This window comes from Lepisma saccharinum, chromosome 7 (assembly GCF_977018435.1).
Source record: "Lepisma saccharinum chromosome 7, izLepSacc3.1, whole genome shotgun sequence".
NCBI lineage: Eukaryota > Metazoa > Arthropoda > Insecta > Zygentoma > Lepismatidae > Lepisma > Lepisma saccharinum.
Window position 1 is genome coordinate 40710052 of NC_139235.1, and position 14886 is coordinate 40724937.

The window sequence follows — 14886 nt, forward strand, 5'->3', positions numbered from 1 at the left end:
CCGGATCCGCTTGAACAGATGGAAAAGATCCCGGTTCTCCCCCGCCGGGGATCGAACTCGGGTCTCTCGCATGGTAGTCATACGCCTTAACGACTGTTTAATAGCAATGGATTAAATAATTAATTGTGGTAAATTTATTTTTCTTCCAGCTAACCTAAAATACTTTAGGTGAAGCATACTTTGACGTTCCCTTTCTGGCCTCTATTATCGCTTTGATCTGTGGTTTTAAAGTGAAATTAGTCACAAAATAAAAAAAAAATAATACTGTGCAAAGTCCACTCTCAAAGGAGATGAATGGCTTTCACAGAAAATCTTTGCGGTGTATTTTATGTGACCTTGAAGTAAGAATAAAGAAAACTACATTAGCACAATTGATTTTTTCCCCTTTGCTTCCTTTGCTACAACAGATTTCGAGGAATTATTGAAAAAAGTCGTTTCATTTTAGGAGCAAAATATAATTTTTACAACATTTTTAATAATTTTAAGGTCATTTTATAGGCCATTTCTTGGGATTTTTAGGTCAACTTCCGAGCACTATTTATAAACAACAACCATGTGGCCAACATCTTGATTGAAAAAGTGGAATTTTGATTTAGGCGAAAATTTCATTTACTCGACGTTCTAAGTTACTAAAATCTGCAACAAGACCAGACTCTCGGAGATAGTCTCGGTCACAACTCGATTTTTGAACGGCAGACCTTGTACTGGTAGAAATGAATTAGCCAGAAGTGACCAGACTGATATATTCACTTATCGTAATCAGATTCGAAGACTCGCTTGACAGTACCAATTATTTAGGCATTCTTGCGGTTAAACAATTTCGATACATCATTTCTTTTTAATTACAATAGCCCAGCGGCGGCTCAAGGGGGAGAGGTACTATCTACTTTTCTGCCTACTTTTTGGATAAACGAACGTAGTACTTTTTCCGAAGTTAAATGAACATTTTGATAATAGATAGATGCGCTTAGAGGGCCATCCAGATTTTTTAAAAAAAATATATAAAAGTAAAAAATCCTATGGTGATGCGAGTTTCCTTTCGCATTTCGACAATTTCTTTTTACAACAAATTTCTAGCATATTTTTGACATCCAGTTGGAATACGTGTGCAGGGGGAGGAGAAGGTGAGAGGACTTGTTTTGCCCTTCCTCTTGCAGTTGTGTTTTTAGGGAAGTGTATAAAGATAGGTTAATGAGTGAAGATGATGTTGATTGCGTTATTATTTAAACACACACTGTTTTCCACGTTACCAAACGAGGATAAACATCTTGGTCAGTGGCGCAACCTGAAGGAGGGGCGGGAGTAGGCATTGCGGAGTTTTTTTTCCTTTTTTTCGATTTCTTGATCACGTTGGCACTACCCATCATAGTTGCCGCCGGTCGCCACTGCAGTAACCTATTGTGAAACGAATATGTAAAGATTATGTGCAGTCGGAACAACAGTGAAAAGGGGATTAAGCAATATAACGAAACAGTTTTTCCTTTCGCGCTAATTCACATTTGCAGTTATAGGGCATCCCCGATGGCGCAGTGTTAGCGTCGTTGCCTTGTAATTAAGGGGTCCTGGGTTCGATACCCGGTGGAGGCACATGACACAGTGGTTCGGATCCTACTTTAAACTGTAGGTCTAGTCCCGATTAGCCTTGCTGTGCATAAAGTGGACTTAAAACACCAACTCAACAACATTTGCAGTTGTTCCTTTTGGTGTTATTCCGCTTAAATCCTGTGTTACGTTAATCTCTTTTAATTTTCACAATTCCGAGATGGCAGGAGAGGATCCAGACGATGCATGTAAAAGAACTTTAGTGTTATTACCAGGGCCTGGATTTGATGACCTAAAAATGGCCTTTAAAATGACAACAAAAATCCTGTAAAATGACCTAAAATCTTGAAAAATGACCCAAAAATTAGTACAAAACTCAATCTGCTTATTGAAAATAGTATATATATTCCAAGACAAACAATTTAACAATTGCTTCTTCACCTTGGTGTGTTGTACGGACTATGAATAAGAAACTCGACAATGTTGCATTTCGCGATTTTCAGACAGGTTTTGTTGCGTTGGTAGTTAAACACAGAGTAAGTACCGCAAGATAACATTCAGACAAAACAGAAATTGTTGAACTTCTTATGTTTCAGCATGAAATGACACAAAACTTTTAAAAAATGACCTAAAAATGACGCAAAATTTTAAAAAATGACCTAAAAATGACGCAAAATTTAAAAAAAATGACCGAAAAATAAAAAAAAATGGTAAAAAATGACCACAAAAATAAAATTTATCTGAGGAGGATGTTCAGGATTTCTGTACTAGTTAGCAATGTCTATGTTACACCAGTTAAAAGATGAAAGGTCATCAAAATCCAGGTCCTGGTTATTTATTAAACCCTGGTTGTCAATCTTCAGTAGGTTGAGTCAAAAATTATTAATTTTCATTCGGCTTTGACAAAATCATTTCAGCAACGTATAGTGTGTTCGTTTTGTCTCTGGGCCCAGAGAGCGCGTGACATGGCGCAGATGCCGGCATTTTCGTCCCGTAACGTCTCGCTTATTTACGCACGTATCTTTAGCATGTAGACAATTATATTTATATTGCTTAACGAGTACTAACCTGTGTTGTAAGAGTTGTTCAAAGTTGTTCACACGTTATTTCGGGCCAGAGCCAAAACGAACGCACTGTATTAATAGCCTTTTAATAGCTTAAGAAGATGAGAGGGATGGTGGATTTGCGTTCGGATTGGAGCAAGATCGTTTGTGGCCTCGAGCTCCTGTCCCGGAAAGTTTCTTTGATTATACAATACCAGTGAAGATGCCAGAGAGCAGTGGGTAGATGGACACCGCCCAGTTGTCAACTTTTCCAGCTATACTGTTCCCAACACATATCATATTATATTGTATTCAGTGTGACTACTTCTGCAAAATATTCTCACCCCCTTTCACTTTATTTCTGTTCAGTACCTTATTGTAATACTAATAAACGGTAAAGTAACACAACCGCGTATCGTGTTTTTAAGGGAAAGTGAAATTTTTGTTTCATAATGAACACTCAATATATTCCTACTTGTTCCACTATTGTTCGGTAAATCACCAACGATTTACTTCTTAGTTCTTAGTACTACGTACCTTTCATTTGAAACTATCACTCTTTGTTGAAGTGATCTCCCACAGTCCACCCACTTGGTTGGAAACACCTTCTACTTGATTCCAACCACAGCTCAGTTGGTTTGAAGAACCACCCACTTGCCTACAACCACTACCAATGTGTCTGGAATCAATCTTCTTGATATCGTTGTCCTTTCTTTCTTTCTTTCTTTAGAAACCGTTGCCAATTAAGACAATAGTCCGCTTGCTTATTAATATAGTCTGGTCATAAGTGTTGAGTTTGACTTTGTTTTTAAGTCAACTATATGCACAGAGAGTCTAATCGGGACTAGACGTACAGTTTGAAAGTCTGTCACCATGGAAACGTAGTCTCTACCAACTTGGTTAGATTTATCGAGATAGACTTTAATTGGAGTTGACTGACCCGAAGAAATTAGACCTACTAATTCACTCTCACACCTCCTTGAAATACTGTTGGAACCAGGTTCCTCACATTAAATTTCGACTCCTGAAAAATAAACCTAATTTCAAAAGTTTCCGTGTGGAACATGCCATAATTATACCATTAACATGACAGAAACCTTATTCACAAAGACTTAAATTTCTCTTACACAAAAGCAGAATTTTACATCTTCCTTCTGTAAATGTATATTTTTCGAAACCTTTTATTAATAGTGCAATGGACTTTAAAATTGATGAAGTAGTGATAGTAACAATAATTTTAATAATAATAATATAATCATTAATAACAATTATTTTATACATCATTATTCTTGTGTATATGTTTCTACTCGATACACCAGATGAGCGATCTGGCACCATTGTTTTTTTCATATTTTAAAAATATTTAAATATTTTGTTTAAAGATCATCAATACATTGAAATCAATACATCAATACATACTTTTACCTCACCTCAATCAAGGGCAATCTTCGAGTATTTCAGGAAGACCACTTTATTCGTGAATTTTATGTAATTTGGTGAACTCTTACGAAACTTTTAATTCTTTGGATTACGTGACTGGGTACGAAAACTTCAACACTAAAAAGTTGACTGGAGACCTGACGTCAATTTCTGCTACCATCCAATTACCGTAACTGTAATGAATATAGTTTTTTTTATTTAATATTTAGAAATATATTTATTGTGTATATAGCTGCAATTTATATTTATGTAAGGTAAAATTTAAATTTTTATCTTTCTATATCACAATATGTCGATGTTTAAAATTCCAAGCCATGCTTACTCGTGAGAAAAGAAACAGCTGCTTTCCGTTTTTGTAAATGAACAGTCAGTTAAATTTTAACGGTACGGTAGAATATTGTATATTTTACGGTAACATCTAACAGGGAAGTTCTGGTCTGGTTTCTGAATTTACACTCTTTCTGAAGTTTAAAATGTAATAATAAAAATATATATCAATATCTTCTGTATTGTTGCAACTCACGTTGGTTGTTTCTCGGCAATGTCATCTCCCGTGTTCTTGAACTGAGACAAGAACTGCACCCACACTTTGTAGAAGAAAACCTTGACAATGATGAAAGCTTCATGAATAGCGTCTTTGTCCAGAAGTTAACCTTCTTGACATTTTATAAAAAAACTGAATGTTCTAAATGTGTCTCTACAAGGGAATGATAGCCACATTCTGCACCTCTATTAGTGAAGGTGTCAACCTTCCAATGGAAGTTGCTGCTTTGGAAGAAAAATATGAAAACATTCGTAATTGCTTTTTTTACGTTGAGAATTTTTTAAAGAAGAGGATTACAATTAAATGGAGAAATCAAATTTGTGTTTGTGGAGCACTTGTCACAACTTCATCTCCACTTCGTAAAGTACTTTCCACAGGGACAGGCAGTACAACCGGATCCGATATACATTCAACGCAGAACCCTCCACTAAATTTTACCACAGCAGAAGGGGTGAGTAAATGTCCACAATGAGATGCGCTTTGCAATTCGAAATATTTATCCAGATTCGATAAACTGTGTGACGCTAAGCAAGCTCATACACCCCCCTGAAACATTGCAATACATGCTTCTTATTAGCATCTATCTTCCATGTTTTCTTACTGCCTTTATGTGTCCTTTTTTTCCTCATCGCTGAGTGAATTGACACCCAATTATAAACACGAAAATTGTACATAATCTTTATTGATTACACATTAATGTTCAGTACTTGAATGTGTAAATAAATGTGTAAATAAACACATGCATGGTGTGAAAAACTCAATATGCTGACTAAGGCAGAAATTTATTTTATTATAAAACATAAACTAAACGTTTCAACCTTCTAGCAAGGTCTTCTTCAGACTATGTACCAAGTACAAATGTAACAAGGTACAAGAACAGGACGATATATATACACAAAAATACTCCCCTCCAGACTATTAGAAAGTTGTTCTGGAACATTCTAGCAGGTGGCTTTCACTTGTCAACTTTACTTTCACCTGAATGAGTTGGACTCATGTGACAGGACATGACATAGAGTGGGATGAGGCTAAGCAGATAGGAAGGAAGAAGAGAATGCTAGTGAGAAAATGGAAAGAGGCCAAGGAAATAGAGAAGAAAGGTGAAGAAGACACAATGAACTGGAATGGGGGACTGATGATAAACAAAGAATTGAAGAAGGTGTTAGAAAGAGTGGAAAGGACAAGAGAGAAGGAGGAGAGAAGAAGGTAGAAGAATGGAGGAAATAGAGCGTGAGATAAAGAGTCCAACCACATTCACTTTCAGGTGAAAGTAAAGTTGACAAGGGAAAGCCACCTGCTAGAATGTTCCAGAACAACTTTCTAATAGTCTGGAGGGGAGTATTTTTGTGTATATATATATCGTCCTGTTCTTGTACCTTGTTACATTTGTACTTGGTACATAGTCTGAAGAAGACCTTGCTAGAAGGTTGAAACGTTACGTTTAGTTTATGTTTTATAATAAAATAAATTTCTGCCTTGGTCAGCATATTGAGTTTTTCATATCATGGAAACAAGCTTAATGGTGTTATAATGGTGTTTCATGCATGGTCACATGCATTTATCTATTGTTAGTGAGAGGAGGCGCGTGCAGATTATGCCAGCCGTGGGAAGTCACTACAGCAAAAAGTTTGAAAACATCTGATATAGGTTATATTTAAAGATTCGTAGTTTGCATAAAAAGAAAATTAGGATATTTAGCAATATTTCAGTTACGTCTTATAGTCAGAAGAACATCCTTAAAAACGTACTATTGCTACTACTTTGGGAAGCAGATCGTTCCAACAGTGTGTTAACAGAATACCATGCAAAGAAGGTTTGTATAAAATGGCCACAAACAAAAGAACCTTCGGCCAAAAGCCTTCGCGCATCTTCCCCTTCATCCATTCAACTCTGGCCATAATGAAGCCCACTCCACTCTACCCTTCCCTGCGCAAGTACGATGCACACGACTCGCGGTTCTGCGCAGATCCTTTTGCCTGTTGTTCCACTGTAGGCCAAAAGAGTACAAGTAAAAGAAGAAGGGAAGGTTAAGAATAATAACGGCACCGAGTTGAATGGTGATATTCCTTTTCACGTGGTGAGCCCCACAGGAAGTATCTAGGGGTCACTTTATTACTTGAAAATGTTCATTTCGAACAAGGGTCGAGTAACACCTTGTGTTAAAAACGAAACACCAATATAAGTAAATTAAGGTTTAATCTCACACACAGTCAACCAGTACATGACATTTCTCTTGCTGGTCACAGAATAATAATCCCGCAAAATAAAACACAGAATATTCACATCAAAAAACATGCACAGAATACTCATATCAAGCAAATACACAGATTACTGTTTTTCTATTTCTAACACCTTGTATGTTTTCCTTCTCCCCTTACCTCTGCCAGGCGTAAATTTCTCCGTCGAATATTCTTTGTTATCTTTTTTTGTAAAAGGGGGGCTTTGAATGGCGCCCCCTGTGCATGGCGCTATAGGCTTCAGCCCCCTAGCCTACCCCATCGCTACGGACTTGCGTAGAAAATTAAAACGTATCACATATTTGACTAAATATACTGCAAACTGTATTGATACTACTAATTCATATGTGAAGCTAATATATCACATACTCCCCACTAAGAATCTGTTCGTCTTATGAAATTTTTACATTTTAAATTTTTGGACCAGATGGCTAGCAAGCATATAGTGAAACCTAAATTCGACAAATGTTGGTACAGTACGGTACAAAAATAGGGACTTATAAATACATTTTAATGATATCTCATGCGTGGTACTTTTTAAATATAAACTCTTGGTGTTAATTGGCTGTGGAGTGTTCTTCGCACGGTCGACCTTACCTGTAATCGTGTAGCATAGTCATGCTGAGCGTAATATATCCGTGAATGATACAATCTCATTTTTTTATTCACTTTAGCCCTGTACTTGAAAAGCGCAATGCACGCAAACGGGCACTTCCAGTTTGCACGCAACTATGCAAGACCATGTTGCATCGGCATGCTTTTCTTTGCTTACCATATTTTATTGGCCAACTTTTAAATCTGTCTCATCACACTTATAATATATGTAAGTGTGTCAAGTTTGTTAAAGATTCAGATCTCATACTGGGGGACGAAATGACCCCTTGCTCTTCGGTGGAAGGGCTGATCGAGTGATTTAGTGATAGCGTATTGATAAGATCCGTATTTCGCACATGAGAATCTTAAATTATTGATGCAAAATCACGAACATCAATGTTAAGAAAAAATGCCAAGGCCACTGCAGGTTTATAGCGAGATATTCATCTTCATTAAGAGCCATAGCTGCTCTTTTCTTTATTTCATTGTCCTTCATTGTCCCGCTCGTAGGCATTAACGTCGTCAGAAAAAAATTAAGATGGGGGTCAAGAGAGCGCCAGGGTGAGAGATGGGAAGGTACACAAAAATTTTCAGGAATCCGAAAGTTAGTACAAAATATTGTATGTATATGATGATGATGATGTTGATGATAATAATAATAAAAGTTTATTTTAAGCGCTGAGAACAGTATACAACCTAATACAGCACTAAACCACATAAAAATCACAAAATTAGAGGGATAAAATATGCGAGAAGCAGAGCAATATTAAGATTTCAAGTTATGGTCTTCAAAAACGCTCTACTTTATAGCTATAAGCTAACAGTTGTGTGACAGAGGGGGCAGACGAAACGCTGCCTCTTTGATAAATAAGAAATTTATTTTAATTTATGATAATTTTCAAACTATGAAAAATAAATTATTTGAGGAAAAGAAAGTTAGTAATTGACCTTTGGATATTGTAGTGGAGTTGAAGAGGGAATGTCACAATTATTGGACAAATTAATTGTTTTTTGGTGTCACTGGTAAGACACAATAGAAAACAAAAGTAAATAAAGAAGTTAAAATAAACAAACAATATATAAAATACCTTCTAAGTTAATTACGTAAAATACTTGAAGTTTTATGCAAATTACAATTTTATATGTTCACTCAAAAGAAAGGATAAAGTAGTTACAGCATTGCATTTAATTTTTAAAAATTGAAATTCATGGGTACTTTGACATGGAATGCTCATGCCTACCGCCTTGTCCACACAACACGAAGTTGAACATTTATTAAGATTAATACGAGAATGTTTGCATGTAGGGTGACAAGAGACGGTTTCAAGATGCACATCTAAAATAAAAACTTTTGACGCGGACCATGAAGATAAGGGGCACATTGCAACATGGTTTAACGCCGGGCCACGAGACAAGGCGCCCAGGTGCACATTGGAACATCGTTTGACGCCGGGCCACAAGACAAGGTGCACATTATAACTTCGTTTGACATCGGGCCACGAGACAGGGCGCCCAAGTGCACATTATAACATCGATTGACATCGGCCCCCAAGACAAGGCGCCAAGGTGACATTAGAACATCGTTTGAAATCGGGCCACGAGACAAAGCGCACAGTTGCACATTGGAACATCGTTTGACGCCGGCCCAAGAGACAAGGCGCACAGATGCACATTGGAAAATCGGTTGACGTCGGGCCACGAGACAAGGCGCCCAAGAGAACATTATAACATCGTTTGACATCGGGCCCGGAAACAAGGCGCCCAGGTGACATTAGAACAAAGTTTGACGTCGGGCCACGAGACAAGGCGCACAGATGCACATTGGAAAATCGGTTGACGTCGAGCCACAAGACAAGGTACCCAGGTGCACATTACAACATCGTTTGACGTCGGGACACAAAACAAGGCACCCAGATGTACATTGGAACATCTTTTGACGTCGGGCCACGAGACAAAGCACCTAGGTGCACATTATTACATCGTTTGACGTCGGACCCCGAGACAAGGTGCCCAGGTGACATTATTACATCGTTTGACGTCGGGCCACGAGACAAGGCGCCCAAGTGCACATTATAACATCATTTGACATCGGGCCCGGAAACAAGGCGCCCAGGTGACATTAGAACAAAGTTTGACGTCGGGCCACGAGACAAGGCGCACAGATGCACATTGGAAAATCGGTTGACGTCGAGCCACAAGACAAGGTACCCAGGTGCACATTACAACATCGTTTGACGTCGGGACACAAAACAAGGCACCCAGATGTACATTGGAACATCTTTTGACGTCGGGCCACGAGACAAAGCACCTAGGTGCACATTATTACATCGTTTGACGTCGGACCCCGAGACAAGGTGCCCAGGTGACATTATTACATCGTTTGACGTCGGGCCACGAGACAAGGCGCCCAAGTGCACATTATAACATCATTTGACATCGGGCCACGAGACAAGGCGCCCAGGTGACATTAGAACATCGTTTGACGCCGGCCCAAGAGACAAGGCGCACAGATGCACATTGGAAAATTGGTTGACGTCGGGCCACGAGACAAGGCGCCCAAGAGAACATTATAACATCGTTTGACATAGGGCCCCGAGACAAGGCGCCCAGGTGACATTAGAACATCGTTTAACGTCGGGCCACGAGAAAAGGCGCCCAAGTGCACATTATAACATCGTTTGACATAGGGCCCCGAGACAAGGCACCCAGGTGACATTAGAACATCGTTTGACGTCAGACCCCGAGACAAGGCGCCCAAGTGTACATTATAACATCGTTTGACATCGGGCCCCGAAACAAGGCGCCCAGGTGACATTAGAACATCGTTTGACGTCGGGCCACGAGACAAGGCGCGCAGATGCACATTGGAAAATCGGTTGACGTCGGGCCACAAAACAAGGCACCCAGGTGCACATTACAACATCGTTTGACGTCGGGGCACAAAACAAGGCACCCAGATGTACATTGGAACATCTTTTGACGTCGGGCCACGAGACAAAGCACCTAGGTGCACATTATTACATCGTTGGACGTCGGACCCCGATACAAGGTGCCCAGGTGACATTATTACATTGTTTGACGTCGGGCCACGAGACAAGGCGCCCAAGTGCACATTATAACATCGTTTGACATCGGGCCCCGAAACAAGGCGCCCAGGTGACATTAGAACATCGTTTGACGTCGGGCCACGAGACAAGGCGCCCAAGTGCACATTATAACATCGTTTGACATCGGGCCCCGAAACAAGGCGCCCAGGTGACATTAGAACATCGTTTGACGTCGGGCCGCGAGACAAGGCGCCCAAGTGCACATTATAACATCGTTTGACATCGGGCCCCGAGACAAGGTGCCCAGGTGACATTATTACATCGTTTGACGTCGGGCCACGAGACAAGGCGCCCAAGTGCACATTATAACATCGTTTGACATCGGGCCCCGAAACAAGGCGCCCAGGTGACATTAGAACATCGTTTGACGTCGGGCCACGAGACAAGGCGCCCAAGTGCACATTATAACATCGTTTGACATCGGGCCCCGAGACAAGGTGCCCAGGTGACATTATTACATCGTTTGACGTCGGGCCACGAGACAAGGCGCCCAAGTGCACATTATAACATCGTTTGACATCGGGCCCCGAAACAAGGCGCCCAGGTGACATTAGAACATCGTTTGACGTCGGGCCGCGAGACAAGGCGCCCAAGTGCACATTATAACATCGTTTGACGTCGGACCCCGAGACAAGGTGCCCAGGTGACATTATTACATCGTTTGACGTCGGGCCACGAGACAAGGCGCCCAAGCGCACATTATAACATCATTTGACATCGGGCCACGAGACAAGGCGCCCAGGTGACATTAGAACATCGTTTGACGCCGGCCCAAGAGACAAGGCGCACAGATGCACATTGGAAAATTGGTTGACGTCGGGCCACGAGACAAGGCGCCCAAGAGAACATTATAACATCGTTTGACATAGGGCCCCGAGACAAGGCGCCCAGGTGACATTAGAACATCGTTTAACGTCGGGCCACGAGAAAAGGCGCCCAAGTGCACATTATAACATCGTTTGACATAGGGCCCCGAGACAAGGCACCCAGGTGACGTTAGAACATCGTTTGACGTCAGACCCCGAGACAAGGCGCCCAAGTGCACATTATAACATCGTTTGACATCGGGCCCCGAAACAAGGCGCCCAGGTGACATTAGAACATCGTTTGACGTCGGGCCACGAGACAAGGCGCGCAGATGCACATTGGAAAATCGGTTGACGTGGGGCACAAGACAAGGCACCCAGGTGCACATTACAACATCGTTTGACGTCGGGGCACAAAACAAGGCACCCAGATGTACATTGGAACATCTTTTGACGTCGGGCCACGAGACAAAGCACCTAGGTGCACATTATTACATCGTTGGACGTCGGACCCCGATACAAGGTGCGCAGGTGACATTATTACATTGTTTGACGTCGGGCCACGAGACAAGGCGCCCAAGTGCACATTATAACATCGTTTGACATCGGGCCCCGAAACAAGGCGCCCAGGTGACATTAGAACATCGTTTGACGTCGGGCCACGAGACAAGGCGCCCAAGTGCACATTATAACATCGTTTGACATCGGGCCCCGAAACAAGGCGCCCAGGTGACATTAGAACATCGTTTGACGTCGGGCCGCGAGACAAGGCGCCCAAGTGCACATTATAACATCGTTTGACATCGGGCCCCGAGACAAGGTGCCCAAGTGACATTATTACATCGTTTGACGTCGGGCCACGAGACAAGGCGCCCAAGTGCACATTATAACATCGTTTGACATCGGGCCCCGAAACAAGGCGCCCAGGTGACATTAGAACATCGTTTGACGTCGGGCCACGAGACAAGGCGCCCAAGTGCACATTATAACATCGTTTGACATCGGGCCCCGAGACAAGGTGCCCAGGTGACATTATTACATCGTTTGACGTCGGGCCACGAGACAAGGCGCCCAAGTGCACATTATAACATCGTTTGACATCGGGCCCCGAAACAAGGCGCCCAGGTGACATTAGAACATCGTTTGACGTCGGGCCGCGAGACAAGGCGCCCAAGTGCACATTATAACATCGTTTGACGTCGGACCCCGAGACAAGGTGCCCAGGTGACATTATTACATCGTTTGACGTCGGGCCACGAGACAAGGCGCCCAAGTGCACATTATAACATCGTTTGACATCGGGCCCCGAAACAAGGCGCCCAGGTAACATTAGAACATCGTTTGACGTCGGGCCACGAGACAAGGCGCGCAGATGCACATTGGAAAATCGGTTGACGTCGGGCCACAAGACAAGGCACCCAGGTGCACATTACAACATCGTTTGACGTCGGGGCACAAAACAAGGCACCCAGATGTACATTGGAACATCTTTTGACGTCGGGCCACGAGACAAAGCACCTAGGTGCACATTATTACATCGTTGGACGTCGGACCCCGATACAAGGTGCCCAGGTGACATTATTACATTGTTTGACGTCGGGCCACGAGACAAGGCGCCCAAGTGCACATTATAACATCGTTTGACATCGGGCCCCGAAACAAGGCGCCCAGGTGACATTAGAACATCGTTTGACGTCGGGCCGCGAGACAAGGCGCCCAAGTGCACATTATAACATCGTTTGACATCGGGCCCCGAAACAAGGCGCCCAGGTGACATTAGAACATAGTTTGACGCCGGGCCACGAGACAAAGCGCACAGTTGCACATTGGAACATCGTTTGACGCCGGCCCAAGAGACAAGGCGCACAGATGCACATTGGAAAATTGTTTGACGTCGGGCCACGAGACAAGGCGCCCAAGTGCACATTATAACATCGTTTGACATCGGGCCCCGAAACAAGGCGCCCAGGTGACATTAGAACATCGTTTGACGTCGGGCCGCGAGACAAGGCGCCCAAGTGCACAATATAACATCGTTTGACATCGGGCCCCGAAACAAGGCGCCCAGGTGACATTAGAACATCGTTTGACGTCGGGCCGCGAGACAAGGCGCCCAAGTGCACAATATAACATCGTTTGACATCGGGCCCCGAAACAAGGCGCCCAGGTGACATTAGAACATCGTTTGACGCCGGGCCACGAGACAAAGCGCACAGTTGCACATTGGAACATCGTTTGACGCCGGCCCAAGAGACAAGGCGCACAGATGCACATTGGAAAATTGTTTGACGTCGGGCCACGAGACAAGGCGCCCAAGTGCACATTATAACATCGTTTGACATCGGGCCCCGAAACAAGGCGCCCAGGTGACATTAGAACATCGTTTGACGTCGGGCCACGAGACAAGGCGCCCAAGTGCACATTATAACATCATTTGACATCGGGCCACGAGACAAGGCGCCCAGGTGACATTAGAACATCGTTTGACGCCGGCCCAAGAGACAAGGCGCACAGATGCACATTGGAAAATTGGTTGACGTCGGGCCACGAGACAAGGCGCCCAAGAGAACATTATAACATCGTTTGACATAGGGCCCCGAGACAAGGCGCCCAGGTGACATTAGAACATCGTTTAACGTCGGGCCACGAGAAAAGGCGCCCAAGTGCACATTATAACATCGTTTGACATAGGGCCCCGAGACAAGGCACCCAGGTGACGTTAGAACATCGTTTGACGTCAGACCCCGAGACAAGGCGCCCAAGTGCACATTATAACATCGTTTGACATCGGGCCCCGAAACAAGGCGCCCAGGTGACATTAGAACATCGTTTGACGTCGGGCCACGAGACAAGGCGCGCAGATGCACATTGGAAAATCGGTTGACGTCGGGCCACAAGACAAGGCACCCAGGTGCACATTACAACATCGTTTGACGTCGGGGCACAAAACAAGGCACCCAGATGTACATTGGAACATCTTTTGACGTCGGGCCACGAGACAAAGCACCTAGGTGCACATTATGACATCGTTGGACGTCGGACCCCGATACAAGGTGCCCAGGTGACATTATTACATTGTTTGACGTCGGGCCACGAGACAAGGCGCCCAAGTGCACATTATAACATCGTTTGACATCGGGCCCCGAAACAAGGCGCCCAGGTGACATTAGAACATCGTTTGACGTCGGGCCACGAGACAAGGCGCCCAAGTGCACATTATAACATCGTTTGACATCGGGCCCCGAAACAAGGCGCCCAGGTGACATTAGAACATCGTTTGACGTCGGGCCGCGAGACAAGGCGCCCAAGTGCAGATTATAACATCGTTTGACATCGGGCCCCGAGACAAGGTGCCCAGGTGACATTATTACATCGTTTGACGTCGGGCCACGAGACAAGGCGCCCAAGTGCACATTATAACATCGTTTGACATCGGGCCCCGAAACAAGGCGCCCAGGTGACATTAGAACATCGTTTGACGTCGGGCCACGAGACAAGGCGCCCAAGTGCACATTATAACATCGTTTGACATCGGGCCCCGAGACAAGGTGCCCAGGTGACATTATTACATCG

At 43.3% G+C, this 14886-nt stretch overlaps 1 protein-coding gene across 1 annotated transcript in view; it reads left to right on the forward strand.

The window, feature by feature from the left end:
* LOC145990207 (uncharacterized) overlaps nucleotides 1-14886 on the forward strand; it is a 146461-nt gene that overhangs the window by 22762 nt on the left and 108813 nt on the right. The gene's annotated exons all lie outside the window — the stretch shown is intronic.